Raw genomic sequence first — 17,294 nt, 5'->3', positions numbered from 1 at the left:
AAAGATCAAAAACACGACAGATGTGGCTTGCTGCTGCTAGTGTGGCAGTGACAACAGAAAGCAACAGAGGAACCTAGAGTGCAGGTACAGAATTCTTTAAAGTTTGCATCACATATAGACAGGACGGTTAAAACTGCATTTGGCACACTTGACTTCATTGCTCACTCCTTTGAATATAGGAGTTGGGGGTGTTATGTTGAGGTTGGACAGGACAGTGGCGAGGTCTCTTCTGGAATACTGTCCCCAGTTCTGGTCGCTCAGTTATAAGGAGGATATTATCAAGCTGGATACAGTTCAGAAGAGATTTACCATGATGTTGCCAGGTATGGAAGGTTTGAGTCATAAGAAAAGGCTGGATAGGCTAGGACTTCTTTCGCTGGAGTACAGTAGTATAGTTGGGTGACCTGGTAGAAGTTTATAAAATCATGAGAGGTATAGGCAGAGCTGATGGTGATTGTCTTTTCCCTAACATGGGTAAATTTCAAGACTGGGGGCACATTTTTAAGTTGAGAGGTGACAGCTTTAAAAGATATAAAAGACAATTTTTATTTTACACAGAGGGTTGCTTGTGGAATGAACTTATTGATAAAGTGGTGGATTCGGGTACAATTACAATGCTTAAATGCCATTTGGATGGATATATGAATAGGAAAGGTTTGGATGAATATCGGCCAGGAGCAAGCATGTGGGACTGGCTTAGTTTCAGATTATGTTCAGCGCGGACTGGTTGGACCAAAGAATCTGTTTCCGTGCTGTATGACCCTATGATTCTAGAAACAGAAATAAATCTCGCTTAAATTAAAACATGAATTTCCCAAGTCTAATTGGCTAATGATATTCACACAATGGAGTCCTAAATGGCAGTAATAAAGAACTTCTATTTATACAATGTGAAGTGCTGCTGACATAAAAATCAATCGATTAATTATTTTTGAACAGCAGTTACTGTTGTTACAAGAGCACACAAAGCTGCCAATTTATGTACAGCAAGATCCTACAAAGCTCAAGTTGGTTACAGGTTAACATTCTCCTGGCCTTCTTCAAATAACAGAGCATTTGACATTCACCTAAATAAGCAGACTGTTTGTGTTTTTATCATATCCAAAAGACAACACCTCCAACCAACTTGGCACCGTTCCCCTTAGTGCTCCACTGAACTGTCAACCTAACTTAAGCACTTAAATCCTGTATGATATTATACAATATATTCAGATTCCGCTGAATTGATGCTAAGCTGATTCTTCACACTTGCATCACCCTGAAAGCACAACAACCCATCGTCTACTTGGAAGATGAACCATTTATGTTTATAGTACCATCCAGACTGCACGCATAGTTTGATTACTCCATAAAGGCAACCGCACCTTTTGTCGTACTCTTAAAATCTTTTACTGAATGGAAGGTATGGGTCTGCCTTTAGGGTATGCCTATGGTTAGCTGTGATGTATAATTATCTGCGGCAAAATTCCAGGCAGCCCAACAGTCAGAAGATACTGCAGTGAACTAAGCACAATTAACATTAGTGATACGGATGTCTCTGCACTCAAATATGCACTAATTGAATAGGAAATGCTATTGACTTAATCTGAAAGGAAGATTAATTGCTTCAGCAGCTAACAACATCTGAAACAGATATACTCCGTTATCCTGAAAATTACTTTTGCTGTTAGTTATCACAAAAATAAATAGGCACATTTAGTCTATCCAGTATTAGGAAGTAAATCAAGGCATAAGGATTCAAAATTTATGCTTCAAATTGCAGAATCAGAATTTTCAGCTGGCTGCATGTCTGATAAGCACAAAGCACTCTTGTACTGTTACAAAATACAAATGGATCAAGACCTGTGCAACAGTATACAATGGTTTGTACGTATTAAATAGGCTGAATAAATTAAAGTAATTTACAGATAGTCTATTGAAAAATATAAAATATCAGTGACTAGAATGAATTTCAGCACTGTAACCAACTCCACCTATATTCCTACAACTTCAGCTCCTTATGCACTTCCACCTTCAACGGCAGATGAGCCTTATGGCATCTCAACCTTAACCTTTGCAATTTCATCCTCAAAAAGTGTCTTTGCTTCTCTACTTCTCTTCTCTTTTAGGACACTAGATAAAAATTACTACTCTCAGCAAGGATTTAGGCATGTCCCATTGCTTGTCAACACATATTTATCTATTCATGCCAAGAAAAGTCTTAGGACATGTATTAATTAAAAAGTTCCATAACCATGAAAGTTACTAGCTACACCATTCACTGGGGTGACAGTCCAATATCATGGCAGACATGAATGAAGTGAACATGTACTTACAGTTGACTATCGTACCTCCAGTAGTATTGTATTTTTGGACTTACCACATGCAATTTATTTTTTAATGTCAACAATGTTCTACAAAATCTTTGCTGTATTACTAGGGCCACAGTTAGGTCTTGAATATTCTTTTATTAGAAAAAAGGCACAGCCCTGGGAAAAACTATCCACTAAGTTGGATTTGGGTTGAAATGGCACATTCCTTTAGAGTTAGAGTTTAGTTATAGAGATGTACAGCATTGAAACAGACCCTTCAGTCCAACTCATCGATAATTGACCAGATATCTTAAATTAATCTGATTCCATTTGCCAGCATTTGGCCCATATCCTTCTAAACCCTTCCTATTCATATACCCATCTAGATGCCGTTTCAATGTTATAATTGTACCAGTCTCCACCACTTCCTCTGGCAGCTCATTCTATACACACACCACCTTCTGTGAGAAAAACCTGCCCCTCAAGTCCCTTTGAAATCTATCCATACGCACCTTAAATCTATGCTCTCCAGTTTTGGACACCCCAGCTGCGAGGAAAAAACATCTTGGGTATTCATCCTACCCATGCCCTCGTGATTTTGTCCTTCAGAATAAGCAGTGACTGTTAGTTAATAAGTGATTTTATACTTTTTTTTGTAATTATGTTACTTGCTCATTTGTTAAGTATCGGGGATGCATTGCTGAAATTTCTTGCCACTGTGAGAATTTGTCTAAGTCAGGTGCAAGTGTGAGATGCCAACTAAATTTATGAAGGCAAAGTAAGATAGTCCGAAGCTTCATACAGCACTCTTCACTTACAGAACATGCATCAAATTTTCTCCTCTTTTCAGAGTGGACCAACTCAGTCCACTTCCTGAAAGTTATGCAAAAGATCTTGATGCTGGATTACCTTCAGGTTATTCGTAATAACATAATCTAACTATTTTAAGCAATTAATTCTTTAATATTGATGCCATTTGAGTTAGTTACAGTATCATCATGACTTGTAATTATGTCGCCACTGCTGCATGGTCAAAATCAGTGAACTCCCAAACAGCATTGTGGGTGTATTTGACATCACACTGACTGCAGCAATTCAAGGTGGTTGTATGGTGGCTCAGTGGTTAGCATTAGTGGCTCACAGCACCAGGGACCCGGATTCAATTCCACCCTTGGACGACTGTATGTATGGAGTTTGCACGTTCTCCTCGTTTCTGCGTGGGTTTCTTCCATGCGCTCTGGTTTCCCCCCACAGTCCAAAGATGAGCATTTTAGAGTAGATTGGCCATGCTGAATTGTCCATAGTGTCCAGGGATGTGCAGACTCTGTGGATTAATCATGGGAAAAGCAGGGTTGCTGTGATAGGGTAGGAACGGTGGGATGCTTCTTCGGAAGGTCGATGCAAACTCAATGGGCTGAAATGACCTGTTTTCACACTCTAGACATTCAATGATTCTCACAGCAATACTCTCAGAGTATAAAGTAGCAAATTCCCAATGCTAAAGAATTCATAATGAAACAAATAACACGACGCAAAACATGCAAAGATGATCTGATATAACAATCAGCCAAATAATGTACTTTTCAGAAGACAAAGTACACTGAAAATTATGCCTGTAATTGCAATTTACAAAGTATCCTCATTGCAAATTGCTGTGCAGTTAGTGCCAAAAGCCCTCAAGACACACTGTATTTAATGTAAATCAACAACTGATATAACATTTACAAGCATAATGCCAAACACATTAAATTGACAGCTAGACATACTCCATCTACTTTGCTTGTCTTAATGTCTATAAAAAGTGTTAGCTTAATTCAGATATTGTACGATACTGCATATTTTTAGTCAGCTAAGTTTTGAAGTTAGCTGACTAGTTCTGCAGTGTTCAATAGGTAATTGTACCGCATAGCATGGGGAACCACAACCAACATCCTTGAGCCAGTGAAGGCATGGAACTAATCTCAATGGCTAGTACTTTTCACCACTGACTGATTATGTTGAGCTACAGTGTATGTAGAATGAAACACAATGTGTACAAATATGCTTATCATTGTCACCCAAACCCTAAAGCATATTACTGCTACAAAACTAACTTCACAGAATTAAAATTTATAACAAAACAAGGGCTTTTTAAATTTTAGCTTGTTCCTTTTCAGACAAGCTACTGTGATATATAACAATGGGCAACAAGCCTAGTTTGTGAGTTTTCACAAACAGTGACAGCAAAATTTAACCAAAAGAAACTGTTTATGCACAAGCTGTGACAGGATCTAATCTGAAGTCTGGGCGATAAATCCTGGTAGAATCAGAGATGCAGAGTTGGAATACAATAAATTTGTAATTGAGTTTAAGTGATTTGAAATGGATAAGTTGTGCCTGGGTGAACTTGTTGAATTTTTGGGAGAGGCGCAATACAAAGCACTGTGCAGGGCAATGACCGTGTATATTATTTTTCTGAATACCCAAAAAGCACTTGTTAAAGCATCTCAAGCAGTTAGCTAAAAGCGAAGATCATAAAATCAAAGGCAATTTATTGAACTGGTTTGGAAATTGGCTGAATGGCAGCAGAATGTACAGAACAGACCAGTACTCTCATGGACAAGTCGTGACTACTGGTGTCGTAGAACATAGAACAGTACCGCATAGCACAGGCCCTTCGGCCCACAATGTCATGCCAACCTATTATCCTACTCTCAGATCAAACTACCCTACATACCCTACCTTTTATCATCCAAGAGTCGTTTAAATGTCTCTAATGTATCTGACTCCACTACCACCACCAGCAGCACATTCCACACACCCACCACTCTGTGTAAATAACCTACCTCTGACTTCTTCCCGATACCTTCCTCCAATCACATTAAAATTATGTCCCCTCAGAGCAGTCATTTCCACCATGGGAAAAAGTCTGTGGGTATCCACTCTATCTATGTCTCATCATCTTGTACACCTCTATCAAGTCACCTCTCATCCTTCTTCGCTCCAACGAGAAAAGCCCTAGGTCCCTCAACCTTCCCTCATAAGACATGCTCTCCATGTCGCGCAGCATCCCGGCAAATCTCCTCTGCACCCTCTCTAAAGTTTACACATCCGTCCTATAATGAGGCGACCAGAACTGAACACCATTTTCAAGTGTGGTCTAACAAGGATTTTATACAACATTTTATGCAGCATAACCTCACCTATTAAACTCTATTCCCCTGCCAATGAAAGCCAATACACCATACGCCTTCTTTACAAACCTATCAACTTGGGTTAAAATTGTTACAGAGACAGTGGGAACTGCTGATGTTGCACAATCTGAGATAACACTGTGTGAAGCTGGACGAACACAGAGGCCAAGCAGCATCTAACTGCTTGATGCTGCTTGGCCTGCTGTGCTTATCCAGCTTCACACCATGTTATCAACTTGGGTAGCAATTTTGTTGTCCTGCAAAGATCTGTGATGCAACCTCAAGTATTCACTGTATTTAACAAACAACCAAGACAAACAGGTATGCAAAACATTTATCGATGTTTTTCAATTATACAAAGGTAGGTGATTTAGTGAACAATGTAGTTGGAACCATGAATGAATATTTTAATAGATTTAGTGGATGGGCAAAACAGGGGTAAATGGATTTCAAGGTAAGAAGGTGAGATCACCAATTTTGGGCCTTGAAACATAGAACATGATACTTTCTAAACAGAGAAAACTGTGCTGTAATGTTCTATGAGAAAAGCTGGAAATAGTGAATATCTGCAGTCTTAGAGGTCCCAGTACACAGATCATTAAAATTATCATGAACAGGTATAGGAAATAATCAAAATGTCAAATGAAATGTTGGCTTTTAGATATGGAGGATTAGAACAAGCACTGGTTAGACAATACTTGAAGTACTGTCAACAGCTCTGTGCAACACACCTCAGGAAGAATAGATTGGTATCAGTGGGGGTACAGCACAGATTTATCAAAACAATTCTTGAACTCCAAGGGTTACAGTTATAAGGAATGACTAGACAAACTATGGTTGTAATCTCTGGAATTTCAAAATTTATGGGGCAATTTGACATTTTAAAGATATTTAAGGGAAAACCGATAAATTACATAGAACCTATTTCTGTTGATTGAGAAATCTAGGATTAGGGGGAGGAGTTGGGGCAGGATAAGAAAAGAGGAGAACAGACAGTGACAAAAACAAGAACCAGAAATGTCCAGAAGTGAAATTAGGGAATACTTCTGCTTTCAAACTTTGGAACTCTCCCACAAATGCCAGATCAGCCATTTTTTTAAAATTAATGTGAAACAGTCGTCACTGGCCAGACTAATATTTAATATTCATTTCTAACTGCCCAGAGGGCAGTTAAGAATCAATTACCACATTGCAGACCACGTAAAATTTCTTTCCTTAAAAGGATGCTAGTGAACTAGCTGGGCTGTTATAACAATTGACCGTGGTTACAAAGGTCACTATTAGGCAAATTTTTATTTAGCGAATTCAAATTGTGTCATTTGCACAAATGGGATTTAAACCCATTTCCCCAGAACTTTACTCTGGGGTTTTCAGTTACTAGTGCAGTGACATTATCACTGTGCCACATTACTACCATCAAATTTTAATTTTAAATTTTAATTTAAACTGACACTGATAACAACTTTGGTTAAGAAAAAAGTCTCAAGGGCAAAGGTGGGTATATACAATTAGGTTCAGATCGTTCACGGGGCTACCTTCTTAAGAGTAAAGAGCCTCGGTAAACTTCAGTGCCAAAGAAATGAATCACAGAATCGCTACAGTGCCAGTAGAGGACATATGGCCCATCAATTCTGCACCAACCCTCCAATAAGCATCCCATCCAGACCCACCATCCAACCCTATCCCTGTATACCCACATTTACCGATGGCTAACCCATCTAACCTGCATATCCCTGGACACTATGGGGTGAGGGGAGGTGATGGCCTAGTGGTATTATGGCTGGACTGTTAATCCAGAGACCCAGATAATGTTCCAACGACCCAGGCTTGAATCCTGCCATGGCAGATGGTGGAATTTGAATTCTATAAATATCTGGAATTAAGAGAGTCTAATGATGACCATAAATCCATTGCCAATTGTCAGGAAAACTCATCTGGTTCACTAATGTCCTTTAGGGAAGGAAACTGCCATCCTTACCTGGTCTGGCCTACATGTGACTCCAGACCCACAACAATGTGGTCAACTCTGAACTGCCCTCTGAGCAATTAGGTATGGGCAATAAATGCTGCCCGGCCAGCTACACCCTCATCCCATGATGGAATAAAGAAAGAAAAATTTGGCATGACCAATCCACTTAAACTGCACACTTTTGGACTGTGGAAGGAAAATTGAGCACCCAGCAGAAACCTACACAGACTTGGAGAGAGTGCGCAAATTGCACATAAACAATTGTCCAAGGCTGGAATCAAACCTGGTTCCCTGGTGCTATGTGACAGCAGTGCTAACTGCTGAGTCAACATGTTGCCCATGAGAGCCACAATGAACGAGAAAGAATTTCTCATGCAATGACATTTATTTATATTTTAAATAATTAAATGAATAAACATTTAATTTCACACTAAATAAGACTATTACTTAAACATTTTAAATAAGCAGAGTAATTCAGACTAACATCCTTTGAAAGAAGGACATATTCTTTTCACCCCAATTATTTGCTTAACAGTTCCTCTAGCTTGAAAACTGATCATGTAGATATACATTTTCTCAGAGAAACACACAAGCAGCCTAATATCTACCAATCACTATTAGGTAGAATGCAAGGAACAGTGGAATGATTTTGACTCTCCAAACACAAATTAATTTGCATTTAATACATTTCAGCCAAGTCCAGTGTTCATTTCCACAAACTTTAGAATGCATTTGAAGCAGCAGTGCCGAGGTGGTACAAAATGCAATGGGATCCAAATGCAGCCCACATACTAAAACAAAACAAAAGTCATTTTTCTTGCTAATTTTAAAATGCATAACAAATAGAAATAGATTGATTTCATATCCCGATTGTGGAACTGACCTTAATTACTCAATCCAACCGCTCAATAAATATCTAATTCCACAGCTCACCACCTCTGTGGTTCATGCCTACACATAACGGGTCGATGGTAACTAATTATCACTGATGTAAGTATGTGTCAAGTATGATATGCCTTTAAAAACCGATTTGGTTTGAAGTATTATTGTTGTTGTAGAAACTAGCGATCTCATTCCTGTTTTCAGTTATGCCGACACAGTCCGGATCTATTTTTTTCAGATGTTAAAACCGGTTTAAGCATAAATTTTGTCTCAGATTCCGTTGCAAAGGGCAACCACTGTAAACTCTAATTCAATTATCATATTTTAAAATATCTTTTTGTTGTGCAGTAAATATTTTGCCGCACTTCCGTCACCCCAGTCGATGTATTACATCGAGCTCAAAGCATGCACCACAAAAACAAAGAATGCAAAAAAATTAAACTTGAGATAGAAATGGAGAATATCCGAATTTTTCCCAAAAGAATTCGCGCACCTAAGCTGTAATAAAACCCAAGTGATCCTTGCACGTTTCAAAAAAAAATTGGAATACAACTTAAGGACGTAAATAAGTTACATTGCCGTCCCTCCAAGAGAAAAATACGACATTCGCTAATATAAGCTTTATCCTCCCAAACTGAAGCTGTACCAGCCTGAGAGCAAGGACATAGTCAAAGAACTGAACTGTCCCGACAACAATATTGGCGAAAATAAAACAATCCATACCTTGAAGTCTCAAGACAAAATAAATATATATTTCATATAGGCGTATTTTAAAAACTTCAAAGGGTTACTACTTAGATAGTTGGATAACAATCCCTATTCAGTACCTGAAAGCAAAGAAGACCGCTTCTTAACTGATTATACACATGAAAAAGAACAGTAGATCCAAGAATATCTTCTGGTTATATCAAGGAGAGGGTGTAATTTGACAGTAGGTACAGTACAAACAATAGATGGCCTTTTCAGAGTAAAGGAAAGTTTGCCTGAGTCCCAGAGATAACTTGACCGAAATGAAAGGCGCCAGCAGTCTTCCCTCAAAATGTCTGGGAAAGAAAATATTATTTCTAACGATATCTTCCTACACATCCACATTCACACACAAACACAAACACAAACACAAACACACAAGGAAAGATTGCCTCTAAGGAAGTGTGCCACATTGCCGGCTGCTGGGTTAAGGACTGAGGGAGCAGACTGTCTGAAGCAGCTTCTCCCGCCGACAGGATTCCCCCTCTCACACAGACTTGGCTGAACAACTTCCAAAGGAATTTCTTAAAACTGAAAGATTGTCATTATCACCAACTGTTTTAAGGAAAGAACAGATTCCAGCCTTACCTGAAGACAGGGTTGACAGCTGATTGAGGAGGGGAGAGGGTAAGGGTTGACTTTTTTCTGGGGGTTTTGATCTGTTTTAATCCCTACACAGCACTTCTCTACCTTTTTCCTCTGTTTTTTAAGAGCTGCCTACCAGCCGCTCAGCACTCGGACTGAAAACACTGACGCGCGCTCCCGGCAGCGTGCATTCGGGGGCGCGGACGCTATCACGGACATGGCGTCGCAAAGGAGCGAGCACGCAAAGAACACATTCGACCTTCCTTCCCCCTAGCCAACCTCCTCTCAGAACCTACACTACCCCGCCCCTTTCAACACGCTTCCCCGCCCCTGCACAGTGTCCCAACCTATTCGACAGATTGACCCGCCCCATTATCGTCAGCCCCGCCCCTTTACAGACCGCCCCGCCCATTTCGGCGCATTTCCCCTCCCCATAGCCCAACCCCGACAAAGGCCTGTTCCATCCCAGTCGCCGCACTGCACCGCCCCATTACGGCCAGTCCCGCCCCTTTCGTCACGAAACCCCGCCTGCTCACTGCCAGTCCCGCCCCATCAGTGTCAGCCCCCCCCATTCCTCTCCCACCGACCCTTCTGCGCAGACTCCTGCCTCCTCACCTTGCAAAACCACCACGCGCGATGTGGCAAAACTCAAATCAGGCGTCTCGAGCCGAAAGTTCCAAACCGTTATTCTTGAGAGATGTTGAGAGAAAGGTTAAGGTCAAAGACCATGGGGCTGCTCTCTCATTAGTGAGAGATGGCTGGTGGTGGTTTAATCTAAGTGTCACCATGTTTCTGGCGAGGACAAGGTTAAGAAAGCGACTCCTCTGTGCTAACTATGGTTCCATGGAGAATTGAACCCGCGCCATTGGTCTCACTGAATCACAAACCCAAGGTTCAACTCACTAACTCCCCTGAGGTAGGATGGAGAGGGTGGATTTGGAGTTGGAATAAATTGTTACTGAGGGGAGTTGACGACCTCGTGATATTGTCACTGGACTAGTGTTCGAAAGAACTGCTTATGCTGGAAATCAGAAGCAAAAATAGAATGTTTCACGTCCAGTGACCCTTCCTCAGAACGGGACACTGGACCAAAAACATTAATTCTGATTTCTCTCCACAGATGCTGTCAGACCTATTGAGCTTTCCCAGAATTTTCTGTTGTACTATTTGAGACACCCAAGTAATTAAACCTGGTTTTCAATTCCACCAAGCAAATGTGTAGAATTTGAATCTAATCAAAATCTGCAAGTAAAAGTCTAATGATAACCATTAATGCTGTTTAAGGAAGGAAACCTCACCTGGTCTGGCTCGCATATGACACCACACCCATGGCAATGTGGTTTACTCTTAACTGCCCTCAAATGACTCAGCGAGACGCCGAAGAAGGGTCACTGGACCCAATATGTTAAATCTGTTTTCATTCCACAGATGATGCCGGACCTGCTGAGTTTGTCCAGCAATTTCTGTTTTTGTTTCAGCAAGACACTGAGTTGTATTAGCTCCTACAAAGGAAAAAAAAATGAAACCAGAAGGACCAGCAGGCATTAACTAAGACACTAAAACAACAACAGCAAAAACTGATCTGTTGACCTGCAAAGTTGCCCTGACTCTGAGGCCTAGTGTCAAAGACAGCTCAAGCAACAGCCTGAAATAACCAATGCATGGAATCATAATTTAGGCACATTGTCCTAGATGACACTGTCACCACCCTTGGATATATTCTAACTCACCAGCAAGACAAACCCAGCAGAACTGGCAGCATTGTGGTATACTGTGGAGAGCTGCCCTTGAAGTCTTCCATATTGACTGTGGAACTCATGATGTCTCTTGCTATCAGGCCAAGTATGGGCAAGGAGACCCTCTGCTGGTTACCAACACAGCACTTGCTTAGCTATAACCTGCACACTAACACTCAGTTCAGATTCTGCCAGGGTCAGTCAGCAACTGACCTCATTACAACCTTAATTCAAATATGGCCAAAGGAGCTGAATTCCAGATGTGAGGTGACAGTGACTGCATCTGACATCAAGGCCACATTTAACTTGAATGTGGTGTCAAAGAAGATTGAGTTGAAAGAAAATGTAAGGGAAGAATGAAGAATGTGATTGGAAAAGATGTTGATGGAAAAATTCAGAGACAGTAAGAACTGCCAGTGCTGGAGTCAGAGATAACACAGTGTGGAGCTGGAGGAACACAGCAGGCCAGTCAGCATCAGAGGAGCAGGAAAGTTGAGGTTTCAGGTTGGGACCCTTCTTCAGAAATGGCCTTGATGGAAAAACTTATGTTTTGCTCTGATAAAATACACATTTACATGATCAGTTTTCAAGCCTTGATCAGTTTTCAAGCAAATAGAATAATGGAGTAAAAAGATTTTGTCATTATATTGAAGGGCATCAATTTGAAATACTCTGCTTATTCGGTGTCTTCTGGGTGTGAGAATACTTGAAGGATAGAATGTGCGTGAGAGAACATTTGGAGGGAAGAATCATTGAGGGAAGACTGTGAAGAATGGGCTGGAATGATTGGGAATGAGAAAATATGGTGGTGAAGAATTTGGAGGGTAGAATGTGAGTAGGGGACTGCTTGGAGAGAAGTATGGCATATTCTGATTAAACAAGTGTTAAATGTAATACAGTATAATGATACTCACCTGTGAGAAATTACATAAGATCCACTGCATAGAAACTGTCCATTCAGTCCAGCATGTCCATGCTAGTGCTTACACTCTACAGAAACATCCTATCATGCTTCAGCTGACCTTGTTATCATATTTCTTTCTCACTCATGTTTCTATTTAGGTTCCCTTTAAATTAATTCATAATAATTACCTCAACTATTCCTTCTGATGGCATGTTTTACATTCTTGCTACTATTAGATCAAGATGTTTCTCCTGACTGATTGAGAATTTACAGATGGCAGAAATGACTGTTCAATTTCAATTCTTCAGGAAGAAAAAAAAACTTATTTTATTATTAAAACTTATTTTAATATTTTCTTAATAATTTTCATCACTTGATACTGTGTATTAGTGCAGAAGTGACAATATAGTTGAAATTACTGAATGCATTACAGTCCTTAGTTCTGAGAATCAGTGCACAGGGCCAGTTTCAGTATAAGTCCAGCATGATTAATATCTGATACCAGATGCCAAGTTTGTAAAAATAGCTATGTTTTTCATTGTATTCAGCCTTTCCCCACTGGAATTGGTGACATACTTTAGAAGCAAAAATGATGGAAACTCATTGGAAATAAGATTTTTTTCCTGAACTTTCAATTTCTTTTCTCATACCCCATAGAAATGACCATTGATTAATATATGGGAGTCTGCTCAAGTATGTATCTGTCCTGCAAACTGGTTGACCCTAGAAACCTAAAAGACAAGTTAAAAAAAAATGATGCCATCAATCATGTCAAAGACATAGATTATACTATGGTCATAGTAGCAAACAGAATGTCAGCGACTTTTTTAGGTAAATTTAGTTCATCAGAAACCTGATTAGAGAAATTCATTAAAATATTTACAGAGGAAATTAGCATAAAATTGCAAGTTTTTTTCTTTAAACATTGAGTTACCTGCTCAGATTCATTGTACAGATTATGATGAGGACCAAAAACAAGCCTAGGACTGGTGTCCCAACACGTTTTCAGGATAAAAATGAAAAGAAAAGCATTTTCTAGTTAATAACATGTGAAGATGAGCAAATTCCAAGACAAAGGCATATCACAGTGATACCCAAGTGTTTGCAACACTGAAACATCAATGCATCTGTACAAGGGTAATCAATGAGTCCAAATTATGCAAAAGGCCCAGGAATATGTGATATACTAACCAGACAAAGAAAATTATCAACTTTGAAAACTAAATGAGAAAAATCACTGTTTATGTTTTAGGTACAGTTGGCATATATTTGAACAGTTTATTGTAACCACTGATTTTACATTTTTTATTACATTTTTATTCAAGAAAGGAAATAAATAATTTATTATACCCTTTTTGACAATATTAGGGTGTCCCAAAATATTGTACAGATGATCAATTACTTTTGAAGTGCGGTCACTGTTAAAAGGTGGGAAACACAGTGACCAATTTGTGCACATTCAGTTTGAAATTTCTGTGGCCAGGAAGGGGAAACATATACCTAGACACTGACAAAATATTTCAGCCATCCTATAAAAAAGGATGCCCTTGACAGATTTAGATATTGTAATTACAGGAAATCAGAATTAAAAAGAGTTCTATCAAGCACAAAGTTTTCTGATAGGCATTACCTTAAAGTATTTTTTTGGAAAGAAAGACTGTACATTTCAGATTACATTTTGATATTGCCATTTCAGAAATTATAAATTTTAGTTGCTATGTGAAAAATGTTCCTACTGTCCACAGCGGACCAAGAAAGTCCTGGATTTGAAGCCCAAGACTGAGCTATCTGACTTCAGCAGATAAAACAAGTAGCACTCAGGAGTAAAACTGGTCATTTCAGTAAACTCTGTGGACAACTAATCAATTTGAATGATTATGAAGAGATGCCATCTGATCCATTTCAATCCAAGAAACAAATCTCATAGTTGGTCAACACCGATGGGCAGGGAAATAGTTGGACAAAAGCATCTTAGGGTAACTTGAATTCTGAATCTTTCTTCATGATGTGGCTTCCAAATGCATTGCCAAAAATTATCCAAATCAGCTTCAAAATTAAACTACAACAGCTTATGTGGCATACTCATAGCTTTTGGATATATTCATGCTTTAGCGTCTATAAGATGCAATTTTTAATACATTTCGTTAGGCAGCCACCAGAAGCTGGAGCTTGAACTAATTTCTATCCCTGCATTGCAGTGGCCACTGAAGCTCTCATAACTGCCTCAGTTTAATACAGACTTCAAACCCTTCTGCTGTATATGTCTGAAAAAAGCTTAAGTCACACTCTCTGAAGTAACCTTGAGTTATTATGCCACCCTTGCTTGAACGGGTTTTGTAATCAAACTGGGTGGGGGCTTCATGGAGGCAAAGTAGCAGGGAGTAAGAATTCAGCTACCATCAGGCCAACTTTCACCTCAGCTTGGGTTAAACAAACACTTCATGCTGTTTGGGTTTCTCCTGCTCCATTTTTCTTAAACAACTTCATAGAGAAAGACAAAAGCAGTAACATTGTGGGAAAACGATTGTTCGCAAGCACCCTTCCAAGACATACACCATCCTGACTTGGCCATATGTCAACATTCCTCGATTGATGTTGTGGAATTTCCTACCAAACCTTATTATGGGAGCAACAGTTGAATAATAAACTTTAGTTTTTCACATGAGCTCAGAGACTGCTTCTTCGAAACATTTAAGTGGAAATTTAAAGCTATATAACGATCTTCGTGCTATCATTTCAAATGACCATCATGTCAAAGTATGGCGATAACTATCTACAGCCACTGGGCAAGCTTTCTTGATGTGTTATTTGTTTATCTCTTGCTAAGTACAACATAATAGGTATTATTATAATAGTGATAAAATGTCTGGACTGTAGTGAACATTTTTATTATTTTCTCTTAACTAATTTGTGAGAAAACTGATTATTTCACGTCTCATTTTTAAGGTTGAACTGCGTTCTCCTTATTTCACAATATTACATTTTCTAACACATTTATACTGTCGATGTACATATCTACATGTAAATCAATTAAAAGTGAAGCTCTGGCTCTGATCCCTCAACTCCCGTTCCCCACGGTATATCCTGGGCTTGTAGTTTTTCGAACGCTTTCCCAAGGCTTTTAAACGTGGAATCTGCATTTAAAGCAAACTACAACTCCCGAAAGGCGTAGCGGCGACTGAGCCGGGCTGGGAAGAGACTGCGAGAGAGGAAAACACACCCGCTTACGTAAAATAATCCGGCGGCACTTTGGGAAAGTGACCTCTTTCCTTCTGAATTTTCCCTTCTTCAGACGGAATGTGAAAAGATCAATCGGAACCATAAATGTACGTAATTTTGTTTTAAAGTGATGGTTGATTTTCAAACGTTGAAAGTAGTTCCGCTCACACTGCGTTCCTTTCCTCTCTATACGTTGCCATGGCGCGTGGCGGTTGATTCGCCGTGGTTTTGGTGATGCGGTGCTGGAGGGATTGACGCCATTTTGTTCATTTGTGGAACCCCCCCTATAAGGAGCAGAGTGCAGCCAATAGTTGGAGCCCAGCTTTGTACCAGGTCAGTGTGAGGAAGCAAGGGGGAAATGGGCTACTCTCTAGTATTCAGTTTGTTGGCTCGTAGTTGATGTTTTAGCCGTTTTTTTTGTTTTCAAGAGGGCTCCCTTCATTTCAGAGGTTAGCAAGACAGGTTTTAAGGGGGGGAAAAAAAACTAAACTACAATGATATTAAGCCAGCCCTCAGTCTTGTTAAGTTGAGAAGTAATTACCTTTCCAGCAGATACTTTGCGCTTTCTCACTGTGGACTGATGGAAAATAAATACGTCTGGGGTAGACAGGGCCAAATTAAAGAGTATCAGGCCAAAAACTTGAGGTTGGAAAGTGAACAATTGTCAAGTCTAACCTCGCCTTTCCAAAAAGCTTATGCTATTTTTTATAAATGTTGGTTTACAACCAATTCTCATTGGTTATATTAGCACGTGGCTAGATAATTGCTTTGTACCTCAACTTGGCTGTGCTTGCCCCACACAGCTTTTTTTTCCCCCTTTGGTTTCCAGTTATATGTTGCTGTACCTACAGTAGGTCCATGGTTTCTCACCTTTTGTAAGATTAAGGTTGGATGGTGGCCACTCCTACCTACTGCACACCACCCCCAAAATGATAGTTCTGCCAGTCTGGAAATGATGTCCTGTTGCATGCAGTTGGACATCCTGGATGACTGCTGTTAGATTGCAGTTTCCATTAATTATAATTGTTGTCTGTTGTGTGATTCATGCCCTGAAATAGAAAGTAGCTAAATGTAGACTGGCATTGTGCCTGCATCTGCACCAAGTGTTTTTTGCCACTAGCTGGGTCAAAATGACAGCCTTTTTTTTGGCTAAATGATTGTTGTTTGGTACATTAGCCAGATGTGGTGAGTGTTTTTTTATTAAAATTAAATAACTGATGAATTCACATGGATTATGCATATGCATGTTTTCCTCTTGTATATTTATTGGCACATGGCAAGACAAAAGTACAATGTACAAATGTTTGACTGTTGTGCTTTACTTCCTTGGGTTACAAAATGGTGGTGAATATTAAATTCAAAATATATATGCAGGCAAGTCTTCTCCATTAAAACAGTGAATGTAATATTTTCCACAAAAGTCAATATTTGAAAACTTAAAGTTAATATAATAGTGCATAATGAATTATGGAAGGTTTGAACAAGTTGACTCAAAAAAGGTTTCTGCCATGTATAGAGTTTGAGCACAACTGATTATTAGCAAACTTTGGGAGAACAAAAGAAAGGAACTGTGGCAGTGCTGGTTTTTAAACTGAAAGGTTGATTTTTCTTTTGGTTCTCCCATGTGATATGGGTGTCACTACCATAGGCAGCATTTGTTGCCCATCTCTAGTTGTCCTTAATAAGGGCAATCATGTTGCTGTGGGTCTGGTATCACGTGTAGCCTGTATCGCAAAGGACGGCAGATTTCCTTCCTAAAATGTATTAGTGAGAAATCAAACAATGTTT

At 39.5% G+C, this 17,294-nt stretch overlaps 2 protein-coding genes across 12 annotated transcripts in view; one reads left to right on the top strand and one right to left on the bottom strand.

Moving 5' to 3' along the window:
- peak1 (pseudopodium-enriched atypical kinase 1) overlaps positions 1-9,832 on the bottom strand; it is a 170,616-nt gene extending 160,784 nt beyond the window's left edge. For all 7 annotated transcript variants that reach the window (XM_048520837.2, XM_048520835.2, XM_048520841.2 and 4 more), the window contains exon 1: positions 9,651-9,832. The gene's annotated coding sequence lies outside the window, so the exon portion shown is untranslated. The remainder of the gene's footprint in view (positions 1-9,650) is intronic.
- Positions 9,833-15,531: 5,699 nt separating this feature from the next.
- Positions 15,532-17,294, top strand: part of hmg20a (high mobility group 20A) — a 55,702-nt gene continuing 53,939 nt past the window's right edge. For 4 of the 5 annotated variants that reach the window (XM_048520832.1, XM_048520829.1, XM_048520830.1 and 1 more), the window contains exon 1: positions 15,735-15,839. The gene's annotated coding sequence lies outside the window, so the exon portion shown is untranslated. Of the gene's footprint in view, positions 15,614-15,734; positions 15,840-17,294 lie in introns of those variants that run through there. The other variant, XM_048520831.1, reaches the window with a different exon arrangement.

The sequence above is a fragment of the Stegostoma tigrinum genome, chromosome 36 (assembly GCF_030684315.1).
Source record: "Stegostoma tigrinum isolate sSteTig4 chromosome 36, sSteTig4.hap1, whole genome shotgun sequence".
Lineage (NCBI taxonomy): Eukaryota > Metazoa > Chordata > Chondrichthyes > Orectolobiformes > Stegostomatidae > Stegostoma > Stegostoma tigrinum.
The sequence above is the reverse complement of the archived record's forward strand: the minus strand, read 5'-3'. Positions and strand labels throughout refer to the sequence as shown.